This window comes from Manis pentadactyla, chromosome 6, assembly GCF_030020395.1.
Source record: "Manis pentadactyla isolate mManPen7 chromosome 6, mManPen7.hap1, whole genome shotgun sequence".
Lineage (NCBI taxonomy): Eukaryota > Metazoa > Chordata > Mammalia > Pholidota > Manidae > Manis > Manis pentadactyla.
The window spans coordinates 50,525,580-50,547,882 of NC_080024.1; positions in this window are offsets into that span (position 1 = coordinate 50,525,580).

Consider the following 22,303-nt stretch of genomic DNA (forward strand, 5'->3'; position numbering starts at 1 on the left):
AAATAAATTTTATTTTCATTTTTGCATGCTGTTATATTTGTATGTGCCCATAGATAGTATATATCTGTTTGGTCTCTTTCTCTATTTTTTTGTTTGTTTGTTTTTAAACTCTGTTTAGATGGTATCATACTTGTAGGCATTGTTAAGAGTCGTGTCTTTTGTTCATTTATTACTGAGAAATATCCATGTTGTTATATGTAGCTCTAGTTCATTTATTTTTCCTACTGATTAGGATTCCATTATGACTATATCGCAACATAGATATCTGTTGTCCTGTTGAAAAACATTTGAAATGTTTCCAAATTTTGCTGTTGCAAAGGTTCCAACAGTTAGGTACCTCACTCCTTGGAATATACTTGAGAATTTGCTGATTGTATTGTAAATTGGAGTTGGAATTGTATCTGATCTGTGGTTGTTTTCCATTTCATTAGATAATGCAAAATTGTTTTGTGAGGTGATTTTAACACTTATGAATCCAGTAGCAGCATATGAGTTCTTGTTTTTCTTTACCCTTACTTGAAAGTGCTGTGTTTTTTTTTTGTTTGTTTGTTTGTTTTGTAAGGTTAAAAAAACTGGCCTGAAAAACTGCTCTGTAGGGATGGTGTCTTGAGAGAAGAGAATTTGATAGATTGAATTATTTAATGCCTATTGCTTAATTCCATTTTTCTTGAGTCAATTTGGTAATCTCTATCTTTCTAAAAAACTGTATTTCAAATTTGTTAACAATCTTTAATGAACCTAACTTTTGTTTTGTTTTTCATTCCTAATATTATTTAATTTCAGCTTTCTCCTTTTGCTTTCATTAGTTAAAATTGAGTGTGTTTTTTCCTTTTGTTTTCTATATTCTTTTGTTATCTCTTTTTATTTCATTCTACCTTGATTTTATAGATTTGCTTTTTTGTTCTTACTCCAGCATATGGAATTGAACACAATTCATTCATTTTTAACCTCTTGTTTTATAATATACAGATTTATGGCTGTGAATCAAACTCTAGTACTAATTCAGTCTCATCCCATGTGTAGTGTTTGCATTGTTTAGTTCTTAATATAGTGCCATATTTTTCCTTTCCTCCAGGAGAGGCTGTTTTTACTTGCTGATTTTTTATTACATTTTGTTATCAGAGAATACTCTGTGAATGCAATTCTTTGACATATTTTGCTACTGTAATGACATCATTTTTGTAGATGTTCCATGTATATCTGAAAAAAAGTTCAGTATTTCTCTTAGCTCACACTTGCTAATTTTGTTTTATAAAACTTGATATACTCAATAAATTTGTCTTGATCTACCAATATCTGACATATATTGGTTAAACATTTCCCCAGCTGACTGAGGGCTTTTCAAGTTCTCCTTGTAATTGAGCCCATTTTTGCTTCATATATATATATCTAAACTGAATGTTTAGGTGTATAAATAACATGATTGTTTTTATGTTCTATAACTGTTCCTTTTATTATAATATAAGGCCTAGGGATTTTACCCCTGTTATGTTTTCTTTTTTGCCTTAAATTCTATTAGACTGATAGTGATATTACCCCAGCCAGTTTCTCTTGGTTTGCATATATTTTTTCATTTCTTTTGTGATCCTGTTCTGTGCAGGTATTCAGGCTAACAGATCCAATCACTGAGCTAGTGTAGCCCTTGGTTATATTCTCAGTCACACCCATGACCCCCACCTACCTAGGGATGCAAACGGTAGGAAGCAAGCACTTTGCCAGTTTGGCTCTTGAATCAACTCTGAATCTTCCTGTTGGAAATTCAACTTCAGATTGATGGTATTTGATAATTAATCTTTCTTTTCTTTTTTCTTAAGATTTTTTTTTTCTGTACTCCTAGTAGATTTTTAGAATTCTTTAGGCTCTTTCCTACTTCCTTCTCTAGTTCCACTGTTTATTTTAGGATAGTGGTGCACAAACTTGACTATATTGTATTTACCCGGAGAGCTTTAAAAAAATAGTGACGTCTGGGTTCCCCTCCTGCAAAGATGATGATTTAATTAGCGGTAGTGTCCGGGCATTGGGATTTTAAAAAGATTCCCAGGTGATTCTAAGGTGCACTGCTATGTAGCTTTAGGTGCTCTCCGTAGATATACTTCTTTTTATACAAAACCTGTTGTTGACTCTCTGTTCAGCAAGGGGAAAGGGGAGAATAAAGGGCCTTTGGTTTAGCTGTAGAGTTATGAACTTTTTATTTACTTCAGGGTCCTTTACTTCTCTTTATATCTACTGTTTCTAAGATTTGGGTATCTCTGAAATTGTTCTTTGTCTAGTTGTGTCCTGCATTCATTTGTCTGTGGATTGTCTTTGTTTTTTTTTCTTTTTTTTCTTCAGTCAATTTACCTTTCTGGAATGTCCCTGAATATTTGATTTGTTGATATCACTAGGTATTGTTTTCTGTACTATATTAATAATATACTATAATATGTTTTCTAGTACTTATATATGTATGTGTGTGTGTGTGTGTGTGTATACACATGTATATTCTGTTATTTCAGGCTACTCTAAAAGGGATGCTTAGACTCTTGATCTAATCTTTGTCTCTCCATTAAACTACATCTTAAACCATTTTATAAATTCATTGAATCTTTTTGTTTTCTCATAAGCCATACTCTATCCCCTGAGAAAGCCCTGTACTGGAAACTTGCCTCCTTTCTGAGATGACCCCACAGATTAGTGACAGTTACCCTGAACTTTTTCTTCTCTGGGATTTTGGACCAGAGTACAGCCTTGGGAAATTTGAAAAGAGAGGGAAAAGATAATTTCCATGGCTCCTGAGGTCATACTCTTGCTTGTTGAATTCCATATTCAGAAAGGCATGAGATAAATACATTGAAGGGAAAAGATGTAAAAAGGCTTAATGTGCATTTTGAACAGTCAATTTAATGTTTTAATTCAAAAGAGAAATCTTCAACTGTGAAATATTAGATTTTTAATATGTCAGTTAGGGAAGGTAAAATCATCCAAGTAAACTTATTCCTTAAGGCAGGCTTGCAGGTCTTCTTTTTTTTTATTTTGGAATCATTAATATAAAATCACATTGGCAACATTGTGGTTACTCAATTCCCCCCATTATCGAGTCTCCACCACATACCCCATTACAGTCACTGTCTATCAGAATAGTAAGATGCTATAGAGTCATTACTTGTCTTCTCTGTGCTATACTGCCATTCCCATGCCCCTCCAAGTTATGTGTGCTAATTGCAATGTCCATTATTCCCCTTCTCAGTCCCTTCCCACCCACCCTCTTCAGTCCCTTTCCCTTTGGTAACTGTTGGTCCATTCTTGGGTTCTGTGAGTCTGCTGCTGTTTTGTTCCTTCACTTTTTGCTTTGTTTTTATGGTCCACAGATAAGTGAAATCATTTGGTACTTGTCTTTCTCCACCTGGCTTATTTCACTGAGCATAATACCCTCTAGCTCCATCCATGTTGTTGCAAATTGTAGGATTTGTTTTCTTCTTATGGCTGAATAATATTCTATTGTGTATATTTACATTTTCTTTATCCATTCATCTACTGAAGGACACTTAGGTTGCTTCCATATCTTGGCTATTGTAAATAGAGCTGCGATAAACATAGGAGTGCATATGTCTTTTTGAAACTGGGATCCTACATTCTTAGGGTAAATTCCTTGGAGTGGAATTCCTGGGTTAAATTGTATTTCTATTTTTAGTTTTTTGAGGAACCTACATACTGCTTTCCACAATAGTTGAACTAGTTTTCATTCCCACTAGCAGTGTAGGAGGGTTCCCCTTTCTCTGCATCCTTGCCAGCATTTGTTGTTCCTAGTCTTTTCTATGTTGGCCAACCTAATTGGTGTGAGGTGATATCTCAATGTCATTTTAATTTGCATTTCCCCGATAATTAGTGATGTGGAGCATCTTTTCATGTGCCTGTTGGCTATATGAATTTCTTCTTTGGAGAAGTGTCTGTTCATATCCTCCACCCATTTTTTAATAGGGTTATTTGCTTTTTGGGTGTTGAAGGATGTGAGTTCTTTATTTATTTTGGGTGTTAACCCCTTGTTGCATATGTCATTTACAAATATATTCTCCCATACTGTAGGATACCTTTTTGTTCTGCTGATGGTGTCCTTTGCTGTACAGAAGCTCTTCAGCATAATGTAGTCCCATTTGTTCATTTTTTGTTTTGTTTCCCTTGCCCAAGGAGATGTGTTCAGGAAAAAGTTGCTCATGTTTATATTCAAGATATTTTTGCCTATGTTTTCTTCTAAGAGTTTCATAGTTTCATGATGTACAATCAGGTCTCTGATCCATTTTTAGTTTACTTTTGTGGATAGGGTTAGACAAAAACCAGTTTCATTTCATTGCATGTAGCTGTCCAGTTTTGCCAACACCAGCTGTTGAAGATGCTGTCATTTCCATATTGTATATCCATGGCTCCTTTATCATATATTAATTGGCCATATATGCTTAGATTTATATCTGGGCTCTCTAGTCTGTTCCATTGGTCTATGGGTCTGTTCTTGTGCCAGTACCAAATTGTCTTGATTACTATGGCTTTGTAATAGAGCTTGAAGTCGGGGGAATGTAATCCCGCCAGCTTTATTCTTTCTTCTCAGGATGGCTTTGGCTATTCAGGGTCTTTTGTGATTCCATATGAATTTTAGAACTATTTGCTCTAGTTTGTTGAAGAATGCTGTCGGTATTTTGATAGGGATTGCACTGAATCTGTAGATTACTTTAGGCAGGATGGCCATTTTGACAATATTAATTCTTCCTATCCATGAGCACAAGATGTGTTTCCATTTATTGGTATCTTCTTTAATTTCTCTCATGAGTGTCTTGTGGTTTTCAGACTATAGGTCTTTTGCTTCCTTGGTTGGGTTTATCCCATCAGGGATATTGTGAATGGAATTGTTTCCCTGACTCCCCTTTCTGCTAGTTCATCATTAGTGTATAGGAATGCAACAGATTTCTGTGTATTAATTTTGTATCCTGCAACTTTGCTGAGTTCATGTATTAGATCTAATAGTTTTGGAGTGAACTCTTTAGGGTTTTTATGTACAATATTATGTCATCTGCAAACAGGGACAGTTTAACTTCTTCTTTGCCAATCTGGATGCCTTTTATTTCTTTGTGTTGTGTGATTGCCATGGCTAGGACCTCCAGAACTATGTTGAGTAAAATTGGGGAGAGTGAGCATCCTTGTCTTGTTCCTGATCTTAAAGGAAAAGCTTTCAGCTTCTTGCTGTTAAGTATAATGTTGGCTTTGTCATATATGACAAATATGTGGGTTTGTCATATATGGCCTTTATTATGTTGAATTACTTGCCCTCTATACCCATTTTGCTGAGAGTTATTATCATGAATGGATGTTGAATTTTGTCTAATGCTCTTTCAGCATCTATGGAGATGATCATGTGGTTTTTGTCCTTTTTGTTGATGTAGTGGATGATGTTGATGGATTTTTCAAATGTTGTACCATCCTTGCATCCCTGGCATAAATCCTACTTGATCATAATAGATGATCTTTTTGATGTATTTTTGAATTCAGTTTGCTAATATTTTGTTGAGTATTTTTGCATCTATGTTCATCAGGGATATTGGTCTGTAATTTTCTTTTTTTTGGTGTCTTTGTCCAGTTTGGGGGGGTCTTCTTGATGTGATATTATTTAATTGGGGTACAAATACACTTTTAAAGTAATAAGTATATTTCATCTAAGATTGTGACTAGCGTTAATACAATTTTATTGTATTTTATATATTTCTTACCTGCTCCTCTGTTTTTCATTTTCTCTTGTGCTAAACCTTTAATTTACTATTTATTGTACTTATAGAACATATCTAATCCTAGGTCCCAAGGAATGTATTTCAATCAGTATGGGGAGCTATATGATGGCAGGTTTATGGATTAATACTGGGAAATAATAAATATTTACTAGATGAAAAACACAAAACAGTTGAATAGAATTTGCTCAGTCTTCCTTACAGTAGTCACCAAGAGACCAGTTGAAAAACATCAGCACTGAAGTGTTATTTTTGAGAAAATTTACAACAATTGAAAGCAGAACTTTAAGATGAAGTTGCCAGCACAATCTTCCAGCATCATCCCTAGGTACTTGTCAGGAAGATTGAAATTTTTGATCCCCATCATTATTTTCTGCAGTACATTCACAGACTGAGTACAGGTAAATAATGTTCTTCAATGAATTCAGTTCATAGTGCCAGTATCTTGAAAGGAACGTTACATCAGTGCTTTCTATCATTTATCAACAGGGGATTACTAGTCTCAGCTCTTCTGATTGTATTCTGAAAACTCAGGTATTTATCTTAATCCTCTCTCTTTTCTCTTACCAAAATAACTTTTTCATATCATTCAGGCAGTTCTGCCTGGGCATTTTCTTTGGGGATTACAATTTCTTTTCTATCTCCTGGGGTCTGTTCTAATAACTAATAGGAAGGAATTAGGGATTCCAGCTTTGTTGATTTATGTGTGTGTTAGTCCAGTCTTGCAGCAGCTCTTTCATATTCTTAATAAGCTCATCAAGAGAATCAGCTTTCTGAGTTATGTGAAAAATATATAACCTCTCAGATGATTGACTTCTACCAATTAACAGCTGGTAAATGACTTTACTAAGAAAGGAAAAAATCATGTTTGCTTTCTGTTGGTAGGAGGGAGCTATAAAAATTATCACACTATTGGGATTTTTTTCTGAATAAAATGTTAGTTGGAAAAATCCTACCAAACTATTAAAAGGAGCAAAGCGGAATTCAAATCTGATTGATAAAGACACAATTATCTTTTATAACAATGAGTGTCATGGCCAATGTTTATTTTTATGCTTCAAGGATTCAAAGTTTAATTATAAAATGAAATGAAATATTCATTTCTTTATAAAATGACCTACTTTTAAGCCAGTAATTTTACTGTGACAATTTAATATGGATACTTTAAATTATTTTATTTGTTTTACCATGGAAACCAAACACAATTTTCCCATCACTTTATTCAGGCTACCCTTAGGCAAAACTGTAGCTAGTCCCTCTCAATATCTTGGTTTTCTCTTCTCTCCCCTTGTTATTTCTTTGTGATATTGATTCCTCTCGGGAACTTAACGCTTTTATGTTCTCTGTTCTTTTGTTTTCTTTTTAAAACTCCATCTCAAGAAAGCATCTCACTGATGCATCCAAATTAAGAAACATTTTATTAACCTTTATAAATTAGCATTTTAACATGGCGAAATTCTAATTTTGCTTACACCCATAAATGAAATTCAAATTAGGCATACGTTGGTGTTGGGAAATTTGGGGTAAGTTTAAACTGACCTGCAAAATCATCTAGTGACTGCTTATTGCAACTTTGCTGAGTTGTCTGTTGTCACTTCCTTCTGAGGCTGGGAACTGAGCCTGAGGCAAGAATGCTTTGCCTTGAATGGTTCAGAGCCTAACTAATTCCACTGGGCCTCCTATGCCAGTAGAAGCAGCTGTTCCTCCTCTTGCATGAAGCAACTGATGAGCTCTCCTGAAGTAATCATCTTTCTGAAAAATGCTGATCATCCTTAAAATTCAGTATTTCTTCTCATTTCTGCTAGACCTATAATTAGAATCAAAACCTGATAGACCACAGGAAGATGGATACAAAATATGATCTAGGAGGAGATATCAAACTTGCCAAAAAATGATAATATTTTGACAATTTATATTAAAGAAACCTGAGGATGGTATGGGAATATATCATGATATGTATATCACTAAAGACTCTGGATTCAGTATTGTCTTGACTACCTTGGAGAGGCTCTATGAGTTTGTTCAGCCACTAGACTAAAACCTGAACCCAGTAGTGACTATTGTCAGGGTCTGGGATTTGATTTTACTTTTCTTACAACCTAATAAATTAGTCTGTTAACAGTTTCATGGAGTCGATAGACTCTTGGGGTCAGACATAGCTTCATTATTGCAGAAAAGCAGTATGGGCATAGTAATTGCATCATTTCTCCTTGTCCCCTAAGTCGCAGAAGGATAATTCAGAGGGCACAGGTGCATGATGTGCATGCTGTCCAGTTAGTGCTGTAGATGAGGAACATGGACTTGGGGAATCTACCTATTTTATAGTATGTGTACACTTTGACTGATGGAAGCATTACCTCATTCCTGAAAGCTGATTACTGAAAACACAAGAAATAGCTTGGGTAAAGAGCAATCAGGGCCTTGCATTCATGAACTACCTGGCAAGAACATACAGTTTTGTTCAGAGTTCATGGTGGAACACCTTCCCTATAAATCTGCTCCTTGCCCCTAAATGTTCTTGGCAAAATCAGATTTTCACATTTATGTGCACTCCCTTAATCTGATTAATTTGAAGGCTTTAGGCTGAGACAAAATCTAATCAATTTGTATCCTACAACATTTAATTAAGGATACTATCAACAAGACTCCAGGCATCAGGGTGAGGCCAGCCTGTGGTGTTGACTTCATCTATGCTTCCTAAGATTCTGGACTCAGACAGCTGTGGATAAGTCCTTAGAGGATCAGTAGGTTTCATTTCTGACAGGTGGGATATAATATAAGTCCAGTGTATTCTCTTTTATGACTTTTTCAAAGGAGTTTACTAACCTGCTGATCTTTAGTTTCATTGCCAATAATTACAGGGACAATAGATAGTACAAAAAACAATCTTCATTCCTGATGGAGAGACATTCTGTGGCCCATTCTCCTCAACAAGCAAACCTGAACTTTGCAGAAAACAGGCACCTCCAGTCTGGGACTTGTTGGTGAACCTGATATGGATGACCATCATATTGGTTTGGTTTAACCGTGTGGCAGTGTGATCAAGTAGATGCAGCCTTGCTGCCTGTGCACAGCATAACCCAGGGCTGTGGGTGTAAGGGGAGGCATATGCATTTGTCAGTCAGACTGAAACATGGTTTTGTTGGTCATTGTGTTCATGCACATGAAGGGCTAATCTGTGTACTGAAGCTTATGTTGATGGCATCAGGCACAACAGTAGTTCAGGATCAGTCATGTCCAAATGGGTTTTCTGTTTTCATAGAACATGGCTACGGATGACGGACCTGGCAGCAAGTTGGATTGTCAGGTACAGCGGCTGCTTGACTCAGAAGCATGGCAGTTGTTAGAATGGACATACCAGCAAATAAGTGGATGTACTCACAGTGGTTCCCTGACCTATTAAGTGACAAGGTGGGTCAAATAGACTGCACTGTAGCTGCCGCTTCCTGCCTTCATAGTAAACAAATGCAGTGCAGTTTTCCTGCAGTGATTTCAGATGTTTGTAGCACTATCAAACCCTTGAAAGAAGTAGGAATAGTGATTCATATTACATCCCTATTAAAGTTGTCTCCTTGTTTTGTACAAAAGACAGCACCTGGAGAAGGACAGAGGCATATCATAAACTTAATCAGAAGATGACTATTTGCAGGTAGTGTTCTGGATGTGATTTCTTTACTTGAGCAAATTTGCTTTGCATATGGTTCTTGGAATACAGCAACTGATCAGGCAAATTCTTTTTTTTTCTTTATACCTATTAATAAAAATAAATAAATCAGGAGCAACTGAATAACAAAAAAAATCCACAAGTCAAGGTTCAGGGGAGAGTCCATTCCAAGCAGAAACTAATGAGTACTAGATCCGAGGCTATACGCAGGCTGGGGCTAGAGCAGATTAGGTGAGTGAAGAGTGGTAGAGGATGAGGTCTGAAAGTAGGTAGGGCTTGATGGTTTAGGACTTTTTAGAAAAAAATTTAGGCACAACATTTTAGATTTCATTTTTAAAGTATGGTGGGCAAGGCATTGTTATGAGCTGTGTTTTAGAAGATTCCTTTAGCTGTTATATAGAGAATGGATTGAAGCTGGCAAGTGTCAGGCAGGAAGAAATTAAAAGGCTATTTCATGGTTCAGGTGAGAGATGAGGTTGGCTTGGAGTGATGTAATAGTAGTGGAGATGGAGTGAAATGGTTGGATTAGGATAATATTTTCTAAAGCACAGTTAATAGAATTTGATGATGGATTCAAGGTGAGAAGTCAGTGATGACTCTCCACGTTTTTGGCTTGAGGAACTGAATGGTTGGTAGTGCAGTTTATTTAGCTAGAGGAGACATGAGGGGTGAGGTAAGGGTGGAAGAATGTAGGGAGAAGATATGGTGCATGAGTGGAAGACTGAGAATCTCTTTTGAGCATATAATGTTTGAAATGCCTGTTAATTAGCTGATGGAAAAATCCAGTGAACAGTTGGATAGATGAGTATACCATTCAAGAGAATGGTTCAGAACAGGTATGGATTGTAGAGTTATTGATTAAAAGATTGTTTTTAAGGCCATGGGGCTTCCTAGACATAAGGAGAATTTAGAGATGAGATGCAGGTCCATGGGCAACACTGGAACAACTCCCAACATTTAGAGGTAATATAAAGGAGGCTGATGAGTGAGGGAGAAGGAGAAGAGGAAAGAGTTGCACTGTAGAAGCCAAGAAAAGAAAGCACTTGAAAAAGGAGGAGATGATTAAGTATTTTAATTTTTAATATCACTTTATTGAGGTATGATTGACATACAAAAAGCTGTACATATTTAATGTATACAACCTGATGAGTTTGGCATTAAATGTATTTTCATGAAACCATTATCACAATCTATGCCATAAATATATTCATCACCTCCAAAGATTTCCTTCTGCTCTCTTATTTATTTATTCAGTGCTAAGAATGCTTAAGATCTACCCTCTTAGCAAATGTTTAAGCATGTAATGCAACATTGTTAGTTACAGGCGCCATGCTATGCAGATCTCTAGGACATACTCATCACGTATAACTGAAACTAGTGCCTTTTGATTAATAACCTTCCTGTTTTCCCTACTCTTAGCCCCTGGCAAATACCATTCTATTGTCTGTTTCTATGAGTCTGACTATTTTAGATTCCTTATATAAGTGGCATCATGTAGTATTTGTCTTTTTGTGTCTTCGCTTATTTTCTTAGCATAATGTCCTCCAGGTTCATCCATGTTATTGCAAATGGCAAGATTTCCTTCTTTTTAAAGGCTAAATATCACTTTATACACACACACATGCGTGTGCATACACACACATGTGTGCATGCCATATTTTCCTATCCATTTATCCATTGATGGCATTTAGGGTGCTCCCATGTCTTGGCTATTGTGAATAATGTTGTAATGAACATGGGAGTTTAGATACCTCTACAAGATCCTGATTTCAATTCCTTTGGATATATACCCTGAAGTGAGATTGCTGGGTCATAGAATAGAAATTTTATTTTTAAATTTTTGAAGTACCTTTATACTGTTTCAATAGTGGCTGCACCAGGGTATATTCTCATCCATGGTATCACTGTTCTCCACATCCTTTCCAGTAATTATCTTAAAAAAATTAAAAATTTTTATAATAGCCATCTAACACATGTGTAGCGATACTTCATTGTGGTTTCAGTTTGCATATTCCTGATGATTAGTGATGTTGAGTACCTTTCCGTGTGCCTATTGGCCGTTTCTATGTTTTTGGAGAATGTCTGTTCAGATCCTTTGTCCATTTTTAATCATTTGTTTTTTTTGGTACTGAGTTTTAGGTGCTCTTTATATATTTTGGATATTAACCCTTTATCAGATGTATGGTTTGCAGACATTTTCTACCATTTCTTAGGTTTTCTTTTCATTTTGTCAATAGACTTTGAGCCAAAAACTGTCACAAGAGACAATTAAAGTCATTACATATTAATAAAAGGATTAATTTAGCAGGAAGATATAAAAATTATAAATACATAAACACCCACATTAGAGCACCTAATATATACAGACACGAGAGACATGAGGGGAGAAATAGATAGCAATATAATAAAAGTAGGAGACTTCAGTACCCCACTTTCAATAACAGATCATCCAGGGAGAAAATCATTAAGGAAAGAACAGACTTGATCTATTTGCTCTATAGACTGAATAGATCAGGTATTTTATATGCAGCTGCAATCTCAAATATAGTAAAGATAGAGAAGTGATCTCTGATATTTTATAGCATGGAGGTCATAGTGGCCTTAATAGGAGGTGTCTCAGAGGTTGTAGGGATGGAAGTGGTAGGGGCTAGTGTGAGATAAGAAGAAAATAAGAGGAGCTTAGAGATATAGAGCTTAGTCAAGACAAAAAACGGAAAATACAATAGCCCAAAAACAGCAAAACAAAGCAGAAACAAAGAACATAGCAAGCAAAGAAACAAAACAACAAAATTCAAAACGTTCCTTCACATTAAATACATCTTCGAGCTACATTCTAATTTCCTTTTTACCACTTGTGTTCTTCAAAAAGTAACTATTTTACAACCACTCAGTTATCCCTATACCACATTAGATTCTCCCTCTACCACTCCAGTAAACTGCTTACTCCATGGTTGTCAATGACTGTATAATTATACGGTTGACCCTTGAACAATGAGGGTGTTGGGGGTGGCAACCCCACTCCCCTGCTCACTTTGTACAGTCAAAATCTGCATATAACTTTTGACATAAACTTAACTACTCATAGCCTACTGTTGACTGCAAGCCTTACTGAAAACATGAACATTGATTAACACATATTTTATATGTTATATTTATTATATATACTGTATTCTTACAATAAACTAGAGAACTGATAATGTTTTCTCATATTGTCACATTCTCCAGAAATTTCCTAATATATTTATTGAAAAAAATCCATGCATAAGTGGATCTATGCAATTCAAACCTATCTTGTTCAAGGGTCAACTGTATTTCATTCTCGTCTTAAAACTTTCCCTTCTTCTGTCATCCATGACCACCTCTTAACATTCTTTCTCCTTTCTAACATATTCTTTTTTGGCTTGCCTCTCGTCTTCCCTTCCTCAATTGTACTTGACTTTTTTTTCTTTCAGTTCTTATACATTTTTTCATACTGATCGTCACAATATCTTACGGCTTCAGTCACTTCCATTATTCCTTCAGTGTGATTCATACATTTAAATCTTAGTTCATTTTGCTTCCAAGCTCTATACCCACATCTCTAACTTTCTTATCAACTCTTCACACTTTGCTAGCCTGCAAACAACATGTTGCCAACATGCTTCTCTTTCAAATATTCCATGTGGTGAAGAAAGCCAGCTCTCACAAAGATAGTTTTGCATAGAGCTGGAAATTATTCCAGGGTCAAAGTAAATTTTATAGGAATATGCACTCCTTTGGAAATTTATCTATTTTAGATCTTTAAGGTTTAAATGTATAATAAGTGTTAGTAGAAATATTTTGCTCCTGACAAATAAATGTTGAGAGCTATATAGAGAGCACACTTTAATAGATGTTTAGTAAGACATGAATGTCCAAGGCGAGATTATCAGTATGAATTTTAATTAGTGGCAACATACTTTAGATCAGAGTGGAAACCTAGTTTGGAATGGCTGATTAAACTACTGAATCATGGGCATTTAGGGCACAACATTTTAATTTTGTTTCACTGTAAGTTAAATATATGTCAAGTAAGTCATGATTATTATCTGAATGAACTAATTTTTTACCTTACACATTTGGTTAATGTTGCATAGGATAATGATTATTCAAAGTATTTTTGTCAATATGTAACAGCATTGATTTGGCAAAGTATGTTTTATTCCTAGTAAGTTGAAGGCATCCTAATGCAAGAGAAGCTTATGGGAAATAAAATTGATTTTCGTTTTTCATTCATAATATCAAATTGAATATAAGTCATGTGATTAAAAAAGTGCTTGAGATGAATTTATTTAAATACTAGAAACATTATTATTCTAAGAAAGGATCCATTGAAGTTCTCTGTTTCATAAGCCTGTTGAGTTCAGGGTTGCAGAGATGTCTCCTTTTCACATGGTGTATGAAGATGAATTTGAAGCCAGTGAATAGTGTTAAAGGAGAGAGAGTTGGCAAAGAAATTTGAAATCAGTTACAGTTTTAAGGAGGAAGTGACATTTAGGAAAGCCTTGAAGCATGAGTAGTAGTTATAGAAGAAGATAAGGAAAAGGGAATTCCAGGTAGAGAACATGGAATGAGGCGTGAAGTGGAAACTGAGTGTCTGTATGGAGCTGAGATGAATTCAGTTTGCCTGCATATCAGTGGGTGTCATAAAGGTGAAGATAAATTTGGGAAAATACTGTGAATAGACTAGATTACCTGGCTCTGAAGTTTGAACTTCTGGAGATAGTGACCAACCGTAAAATTCTTTTGAGTTGGCTGTGGAAATAAAGGCACCAAAGCTTTAGAAAATATAACCTCTCAGTGGTATATAAAAAGCATTCGGTAGCTGGAGAGGGAGGAGATGGGTTATTGATTCCCTTGCAGTTGTAGCCTATGTATGCGTTTACATGGCATCGTTGCGTTCCACATGGTGGAAAGAACTCTACACATGGTGGAAAGAACTCTACTTTGCTCAGACCTGAGCCTCCATTTCCTGTGTGAATCCCATGTGAGCTCAGCTGTGAGCTGCATTTTCTCTGTGTGGCCTTTCGTGGATAAACTGCTTCTCTGTGCATATTTAACTTCCTGTTGAGGGCAAACTGATGTTGGTTCTCAGCCCTCTACTGTTGAAGCCAGGAGGTTTACCACCCTCATTTTACAATTTAGACTAGTGCATGACAACGTTAAATTTTTTGGGAATCTTGTTTTTTCTGGTAAGAACAAGGGCTTTAGAACTAGGCAGACTTGTGTTTGACTACCATTTCTCACCCTTTTTAAGAGAATCACAGGTCTCTGATCCTCCATTTCCTGAATGTGGGATGGGTAAAAAATGCATAGCTATAGGTTTTTTCAAATACACCATTGAGATAAATTATGTAAAAAACTTAGCTTCTTGGCTTGTTCATATGGGTGGTAAATAAATGATGCTGGCTTTCCTCCCCATCTTAATTGGCCTTTTGCAGAACTCTGAATTAGTGACAGTTTCTTTCTTTAAACTCTCCTTCCTCTTTCCTCTTCTGTAGTACCTAATTTTCTTGGGTCTTCTCACACTACTTTTTGGCCTCACATACTCTATTCTTTCACTAGCTTTTCTTTTTCTTGTGTATTGACCTTTCCTGGAGTCTTATTCTTTGCCCCCTTCTCTATATTATTGTTAAGTGATCTCTTTAATGCTCATAATTTCAACAACTATGTGAAAAAATTAGGTTCCAAATTTTTATGTTTTGTAGAATCTGTCCTCTTCAGTTTCATATCCATTTTTCCTCTAGTAAGCTGAATGTAGATATTACACAAATATTTGAAATTTAACATGTCCAAGACTTAGTGTGCTATCTTCCTCCTTTTCTTATATATTTCTTTTTAAATTCCCAGTAAATGTGTCACTATTAACTGACTTTCCAAGCCAATATCCTAGGAATTTTTCTAGACACTTTCTTCTTCTTTACTTTGTTAATGATCAAGTGTCACCTCCTAAATTGTTTTCAGTATGCCTTTCTACTTTCTGGAGGGACTGTACTCCAAGGCCCTCTTTGTGTGGATGGTTATAACATCCTTCTGACATGTTCTCCTGTTTTTATCTTTTTCCTCTGCAAATTCTTTCAGAGTCATTTTTTTCTAAAATGCAAATATGATCCTGTATTTAGGTAAATATGGGAATAATTGTGAGGGTAAAACTCATACTTCTTATTTTGACACACAAGGCCACTAGTTGTCAGACCTTGCCTACTTTGGCCTCTTCTATTTCATGTAACTATTGCATATCTCAGGGAGAAATATTAAAACTTTTTTGCAGAAATTGTTTTTTTTTTTTTTTTTGCAGAATGGCTCAGAAAATGAGCCGTGTCCTTTATCTCTTTATCTTTACATGTTCTTTAAATTCTCAGCAAAAAAATCAACTCATTAATATTCACAAATTCCTATTAAGTATCAACTATGTGCCAGGCACTGTGCTAGGCCATTCTTTGTGAATAATTCTCATTCTGCCTTGTGCACATCTCTACTATCAAATTGAACTGTAAAGATCTGCATCTTTATCTGCCTCTTTTACTTACTGAACATGTTCTTCTAGAGGGCAGGGAATTTTCTTACTCATCTAGGTGTCAGTAGCTCTCCACTCAGTCACAGATAATCAGTAAATCTTGAACAATGACTGAATGGTTATTTTAAGCAAAATGTTAATAAGATTTCTTAGGAGATTTGAAACAACAAAATTTTCCTTAAGCTTAGTAGAACACAAATAATGTTTCCTGAAATTCTGAAACTATTGGGTTAGAAAATGAGTGTTTTAAAATAAATGGAACCCCTCAGCATTCTAGTTAATTGGTGTGAATAATTAGAGACAGAAGGTCGAATATCAAATAACTATCTACTCTGCCTCTCTTTTGTACTTATCATATATAGTTTGATAGAAATTAGCAATAAGCCAAAGAGATGTTTACTCACAGATGCCATTGCTTTTCATTTGGGTGTTGATAATGAACACTGAGAAGGCAGGCAGAGTTTCCAGGGAGTAATTGATGTTGATGTTTTGTGCTATCATGTGGATATTCTAAAAAAAGAAGAGACACTGAACTATCATTACTTGCCCAATAGTTACAGCAGGGGCCATTCAGATCAATGATTCTTTAATGAAATGCTGTGTAGCACACACTGTCATTATCTTTTTCTTACAAATAAGAAGCAAGAACAAACTATTCTGTTGAGTTCATGGGCCAAGAGGGTTATTTGGATTGTATAACCTGAACTCCTCTTTTTATAAATGAGGGAATTGAGGGCCAAAAATGTTAAAAGTATTACTAACTTGTGGTAACAAAGCTAACTAGTGTTAGGGGAAGGATAGAAGTCAGACATCCTAACTAAAATCTCTTCCAACTCTTAAGTTCTTGCAGATCATACTCTGTGATCCATGTGTGAACAAGATTGGTGTTGTGTTCATTTTAAACAGGCACATTAATCAGTCATTACTTATATGCACATATGCATATATTTGTAACTCAAATGGTTAATATTTATGTGTCAAGTAGCTCATATTTAATATTAATTTTATATCATAAACCAAGATTTCACACATCTTATTTTTCCTTTGTTAGCTCTTGAAAGTAATCCAGATAATGTCCGCTTTCCCTTCAACTCTGATAAATGTGAGATAAATATCTTCAACACAGAGAAATGTGATTTACGGTGCCTAATGAAGAGACTCACTTCAGGGCCTATGGAATGTCCAGTCTAGACTTCAGGATTTATATTTCCATTGCATCCTCTCTACTTCCTGGAAAAGCTGTTAGGAGGAGTTTGTAACACATGGTCAGGTGTTCAGGAGCTCTGGGTTATAACTTGCCAGGAAACTTATGTGATATGAAGGCTGCCTGATCGTCAGGGAATGGACAAAGATGGGGAGGGAGGTCAAAAGAAAGGAAAGAGAAACAAGCAGTAGAACAGAGGAACTGAGGTAAAAAAAAAAAAAGGCAAGGACAGCGTAGGTCCAGGAGGAAGGGTGTACCTGGCCTGGCATGAGTCTGCTATGAATCCAGTAACACCACAGAGTAAGTCAAGGAAAAGGGCAGGTTGGAAGAAAAAGTTTTTATTGCTCACAGCTTGCTTGACATCACTAGCCAGGTTCCCACTGTCTGTCCCTTTGGCCCATGGCACACACTCGCCTTCCCTGCCTTCCTCTTCTGGGAGGAACTCCATGGGTGGGTCCTTGGTGATTGACTGGCACCAGACCAGTTAGGTACCAGGAATGGGAGGGAGGAGAGAATGGCCATTTTTTCTACACCCCTTGAAAACAAAAAGTCAAGCACAGCCTTTAAGGGAGTGTTACAGGTTGACTCTGTTCTCCAGGGTCCTTGTCGCCACCACAACAAAGAATTGAAAGGCAGAGGCACAGTAGCAAAGTAGAGCAAACGTTTTATTTGAATGCACTCCAATGGACGGGTGGGTCAGAGTCAGGATAGACAAAGGCCCCAGTTTGTTAGGTGGAAGGCTTATATTTTGCATTCTGGTTGGGAGGTACCTCTTTGACTGACAAGGTGGGGTTATTTGATTTCTAGTCTTTCTATAAGGTTCCTCTCAGTGAGCATGTCCTTTCCCCACGCTGAGGTGTGGTTTGGGCAGTTCTTAGTTCCCTTTGTGCCCCCTTTGGCATCTGGTTGGGGAGGAAGTTATCTCCCTGCCAAGCCTTTGCTGTCTCCACATGGACCCCCTCCCTGGGCAGAGTTTGGGCGGCTTTTTCTTTGAGCCTCATCTGGGTAGCTTCTTTGAGCCTTATTGTCCCGGTTTCGGTCTGCTCATGTCTATTTCTCCCTAACATTCCTAACAGAAGTAAGGAAAGAAGCAAGAACATAAGGCTGGAAAGTTTGATGTGGAAAGGTTTACCATATTCTTGACTGTTAGGGTCAGATAATGTGTCAGAAAATGTCAGTTATTTCATTTAATTCTTACAACTTGAGAACATATCCCATTTTACAGGTGAGGAAATGAGACACATTGAGGTTAAGTCATATGCCCAAATCACATGCCTAGTAAGTATCAGGACCAGGATTTAAACTTAGGCCTGGTATTTTCTCTTGACAGGAGGAAAAGCTCCTTAAATGCTTCTGAGAATGCTAGTTCATGGCTTGGAAGGACTGCCTTGAAAATTTAATCCTTTTCACTGGGTTGATTCAATTGCCCTGTAATGCTTGCCCTTAGGAACTTTAATGGGTTCCTTAGCAGAGGGCCTGGAAACAATGAGGTCAATTTGTAAGTCCTGAATGGTTCCAAGATTGTCTGAAAGATGGCAGTGACTTCTTCCATTGGTATTCACAGGAGCATAAAAGTGAGAAATTTGAAATGGTAGAAATGACAATAATGCAGGACCTCCCTGAAATGAAGGAGTAATGGTTCCTTTTTTTGGCTGCAGAATTTGCTCACATAAACAAAGTGGAAGCTAGTCCCGAAATGGGGAGGAGGTGTGTGTGGTGGCTGTGGTAGTGGCCTTATTCATGAGACTGAACTGGGATTTGGAGACCTATATGATTAAGATTGTAGTTACACCTTAGCTCTTAATTGTCCCAAAATACGGTGTAATTTGGGGACAAGGTTACTAGCAGATTAAATTGTATTTATTGCACATATTTAAGCACATTCAAATGCCCAAAACCTGCAGTAAAATATTTTTTAAATCACAGTTGTTCAAAGAAGAATAATGTATTTATTATTTCCATAAGATTGTAACAGTTTCATTATATATAAAGAACTAAATATGGAAAATTACAAAGAAGAAAGTGAAAAATCATCTAAAATTTACATGGCAGAATAATCATTTTATTTGCTGAATAGCATTTATGATACCTCTTTGTATATACAGATAGAAAGATAGATACCTAGGTAAAAATAATTTTGGAGTAGATGTGATAATATTCTACATGCATTTTTAGCATTTAATTAAAAATCTGAAACTGAAGTTACTTCTGAACTAAAGCTTTTGTTTTTAATCACAAAGCCATATTAGTATCTTTCTAGAAATAAAAAATTATGAAATATTTGAGATTCGGTCACTGCATTTTTTAAACTGAATTCTTTCAACATTATAAAGTAGCTACAGTTGTTCAACTGTGAATAAAGACTTAGGAGGTATAAACTTTCCTTCCTTCTCTTCATTTCCCTTATGCTTCATTCCTTCAGATACTACTGAGCTAATTTTACTTTGCCTCCTTTTTCTTAAGTGCTTTAAATATGAGCTGTTTTGCTACATTTGTTTAATTTTTGTAGGGCCACCTTAGTTTACAGTAGCAACAAAGCTGAGTATAAATAAATCACAGATAAACAAAATATTGGATGTTATTATAATTCAAAATGTTGATAATCCTGACTCATGATTTACCAGTAATTGTTCTGTGTGCAATACTATGTATAAAGTTTACCTCTAAACTATAAATGAATTATTAATGGCACAATTTAGAACAACACAGAAGCCTCTCTTTAAATCAGTCTTCATTATCCACTAAATCTCTTTATAGATTATGCCTTCAGTTTCCCATTTATAAGCAGAAAACATTTTACTTTGCTTTGTGTGTTCTAGTATAGTGAGGCTGTGAGGTGAGTGACTCCTGGGCTTACTGTTTTTTAAATTGTAGGTTGTTAAGTGAGATCTGCCAGATCAAGTCCTAAAACTGAGTTATTTTTCACATATCAGAATCCAAGTTGAAATGCTGGCTTGCTTGTTAAGATTTATTAACTAGAAGTAATACTTGCACATTGGCTCATTGACAGGAGAAACATTGGCCCACTCTAATCACTCACAGAATTTTAGTAGAAAAGTTCATGATGAATGTAAGCAAACCTCATATAAGTTCAACCCTTTTAGTGTTTAGGAAAAAAGAAAACATGACTTTTTTCCCATCCAAGGCAGAGATAATTACCTGGTGTGCAGTTCTCCTGCAGCTGTTTTCTCCTCTTCATGTGACCTCTGTTTCTTAGTGCTAGAAATCACAAACTTAACTGTTTCTGACCTTACATGGTAGAGCAGTACTGGATGTTAAAACAACAGTGGAATGGTAAAACATGTTAATGTTATGGAATGCTTTAAAACACAGAGGGTCTATCATAAAGTAGACTTGAACTTGGAGAAGTTTTTTAGCCCTATGAGCCTCAGTTTCATCTGAAAAAAATGATGGAGGTGAACACGTAGGTCTCTAAGTGCCTTCTATTGGTAAAATTTTTATTCCTAAATGAGCAATGAACTATGTTGAAAATATGACTGCCCTCTTGAGTGTCGTGTCAAGCTGCATTGCAAAAATTTAGAACGTTTTTGAAACAAAAATATATCAACTTGCTTTAACTTAAGCTTCAAGTGGCTTTGTGAAATAAAACAACAAAGTCCAATTTCAAAACAGAAGGTCACTGATCATGTTTCTGTGATCAGTACCACATTGCATCTCTGAAGTCCTGTAGTATTTCAATCTGTTTGACTGATGGTTAACCTTTTTGAATTTCCACTGTGGTGGCTATCTCTGAATATCTGGAAGTGAAACACTACTTTTGTGGTGAATGAGGCAGTGTAGTCATGTCATGAAACAATAATCATATGCCTGCCCACTTTATGGTCAGCATAAATCCTGGGACTTTCAGTCAAAGTCACAAAACCAACAAGACCCAATATATTCTATCAATTTTTATAATATGTTGTTATAACATATATATATATATATATAGTTATTTATCTATCTATATAACATTGTTAATATTATAGATATGATATATAATTATGTAATAATTAATAATGCAATTATATAATTATGTATGTAACTGTTATATAAAATATAATTATAAATATAATTTATATTATAAAATATAATTATTATTAATATATTATATAATATTGTTATATATAACATATATAAACTGTTATGACATATCAATTTAATAAGAACATAACATTAACTTTGTTAGCAATGATAAAGCATGTGTCAAGTTTTGATTATGGTTATCAGTTAAGTACCATATATATGTAGTCTATGAAATTTCTTTATAGATCTGTCAGAAGGTTGAAAGTAAGTGTATGTTTTATAGGGTTGAGTTTTCATATGTGTTTTGTATCTTCATAAACAATTTAGTGAGAATTTTGTGTTACACTCTTCTAGTTGGATGTTTTGTTTGTAGGAATAAGTGTTAGGGTTTTCTAGTTAGATCAGATAATTGAATCTGTGAGACTTAATTTCTCTTATAAGGTAGAAAATGTTGGACTAGATGAACTCTAGATTCCTTCAGCTTCAAACTACTGTATTTCTTTAATTTATGCTCAGAATAATTGAGCTGTCTCTATTTTTCTCAGTAATAATGCCAGTCATTCTGAGTTTATCCAAACGACTGGATATATACTCTACATGCTAGCAACTACTTCACAGTTACTGTAAAGATGTTAGTAGTTGATAGAAATGGTTAGACAGAAACCATTTAAGGTGACTGAAAATTACATGTACTTTAGTGATGATTAGAAACATAGACTTTAAAAGTTCCATTCATCATCTGAGTTTAGCAGTCAGTGTTATTGTGTCTTGCTTGGAATTTCAAACCGTTAATTCAGTGCTTATCATGGGACTGAAGATTTAGCCCAACAGGAGTCATCTGTTTTTGTTTCTTTACTGAAAACTGACAGCTTCTTCTAGCAGTATTTGTACAAAGTGATTTCAAAATAACGTTTAGTCTGGAAACTGTTGTCCCTGCCTGGAGAGTGGTGTAATTTGGGCATGTTGCCTCCTGCTGATGCACTGCTTCCACAGAATATTGTAATTGTAAATAAAAGAAGGATTAATGAAAATGGTAAAAACTGCATCTCATTTTAGGGAATACTATGTTCCAGAAGCTTAATTTTTTTTTTCCTGATTCTATCTTTTTGTTGACAGAGCAGTAGTAT